Below are 2,332 nucleotides of genomic sequence, written 5' to 3' on the forward strand. Positions count from 1 at the left end.
TGATACTTCAACTCTTCAATAGATCAAGTTTGTTCGATTATTAACCTAAACAATTAAAATAAATGCATGTTAGCCAAATATGTTGAACGAAAACGAAAACACCAAATTTGAAAGACAAAAAAAAAAAAAGGCTAGAAAATAACTAAAATAATGAAGGATGTTAGACTTACAATGGAACCACAATGAACATAAATTGGAACGAGAACGAGAGGATCTCAAAGAGAGAACTGAAGAAAACAAAGGAGTTAGAGTTTAAAGGTGGAAAAGGCGAAGAGGAACAAGTGAGTTGTGTGTGGAGGCGGAATGAAAATCTAGGGTTTGATTATTAATGTTAAGTATTTATACTTTGGATTGCGGTAGGATTGGGTCTGTTGTTTTCAAGTGGCCCAAACGCCCCCACATACATATATGGTCGGGTTCGGTTTTATTACGGTCCAATCTTTACAACTCGAACCTGCCCGTGTATAACCAGCCCAATCCGCCTTTCTTCACCCGCTTACCCGTTATATCCGGCTTTATCCGTCCGCATGCGTGTTTTGGGCCTCAGGCCGGTCGGTTTCGGTTGGGCCAACAGATCTTGTCCAGCCCTAATGTCGTGTATGTCACATTTTTGTATGTTCCTACTTAAATACTCTTCGATTCACAATAAATGTCACAATTAGTCGTACGGAAGGTGTAGGTAATTCGATTGATGAACTAAAAAACACTAAAGAAGTACGAAAAAGATGTCAGATCACTCTCTCTACTAATAAATTAATCATTAATGTTAGGCTAAAAAAAATATCGCAATTACAAAAAATAAATTTCAATTATATTCTCTAATTAATATATTAAAAAAAAACAATTATAGAATATAGAGATTGCATTTTTTAAATAGTAAAAAACCGCTAGAAGGAGGGGTTGAACCTCCGACCTTGTGGTTAAGGGCCACACGCTCTAACAAACTGAGCTATTCCAGCACATGTAAATTTGATTTAAATAAACTATTATATTATTAAGCTATATATTAAAAATGCTTTAACAAATGTGTTCTTAGTTTTTGTTATTAGTAGAAATATCATATAAAATGAAATTTCAAATGTATTTTTATTTTATTTGTAGAAGTATCATACAATGAAAATTAGCAATAAGAAAGCTCTCAGTTTTTATGTAGTAATCAAAGCCATATTCGGGGAAGAAAGTCAATTCTGGTTATATTTTTTGAAAACACGAGAAAATAGATATATCACATAGTTGAATTAATTGTGTGGTTCCATGGCAATTAAAAAATAGGTCGATTAATTGTATGGAGTTGACAAAGTCAATGACCTTTTTTGTTTCTTATATGATTATATCCATAGGGAGAAAAATTATTCGGCTGATAAATTAGCTCCATTAGGTTTAAATGTTGTGGGGATAGTTTGATGGAATTCCATTTCCCTTGAGGTTTAGACTAATTTCATTGGTAATAGAATAGGTCTTCTTTGTTATAAGTTCAATTAAATTGTGTTAGACTTTGTTTTGTTTTAGTTATTTTAGTTTTGTATTAATTTTGCCTTCATGGATGTTTTATCTCTTTGATTTTTCTTTAAGATTTTTTATGAATTAGATGTGGAGTGTTATCAACACTTTTGTTCCCTTGGGTTTTATATGATCCCTCCTAGTTTATTTTTTCCAATTTTTATTTTAATATATTTATTAGAATACTGTAAATAATATGTGCTAATTTTGAGGTGTCAATATTATTGAAATATCTTTATTATTATGTGATGCATTTGTACTCTAATTTTAGTATTAAAAAAATTTAGCACAATACTTGTAAATTCGCACGGATTTGCGTCGTTATGTGCAAATTAAATAGTTTGATTTAATAAAAAAAATATTAATTTTTAAAATAATTTTTTTGGTAGAATAAATATAATAATGGAAATTTTGGATTAAAATGAATATTAAAAATTTAAAGTCACTCATTTCTCAACAACAGTTTGTCCCTTGATCTATTAAAATATTGTTAATTATTTTAAAATTCAAATGGATTAAAATAAAAAAATTAAATAAGTTTTTGGTCTTTGTAAATATATCATATTTCATTTTCAGTTTTTCTAAAAATCTTTCTATAAAACAATGGTCTCTCAAACTTTTTTGATCAACAATTTTGATCTCTATTTTTAACTCAACTAATGTGTATCATTTAAATTTTTTAAAACATCTTTATAATATTAAAAGATTCTCATCTATAAAAATTTATAATTTATTAACAAACGTCAAAAACTTAAAAAAAAAAACATATTTAATTCATTTATTATTAAAAAAAAAAATTTTGTAAAAAAAGATTCTTATAATATTTTGAATG

The 2,332-nt window shown here is 28.0% G+C and overlaps 1 non-coding gene across 1 annotated transcript; it reads right to left on the reverse strand.

The window, feature by feature from the left end:
- Nucleotides 1-885: 885 nt before the first annotated feature.
- On the reverse strand, nucleotides 886-959 carry TRNAK-CUU (transfer RNA lysine (anticodon CUU)). The gene has a single exon. It is a non-coding gene; the product is annotated as a tRNA-Lys (tRNA).
- Between the last annotated feature and the right edge of the window lie 1,373 nt (nucleotides 960-2,332).

This window comes from Cicer arietinum, chromosome 6, assembly GCF_000331145.2.
Source record: "Cicer arietinum cultivar CDC Frontier isolate Library 1 chromosome 6, Cicar.CDCFrontier_v2.0, whole genome shotgun sequence".
Taxonomy (NCBI): domain Eukaryota; kingdom Viridiplantae; phylum Streptophyta; class Magnoliopsida; order Fabales; family Fabaceae; genus Cicer; species Cicer arietinum.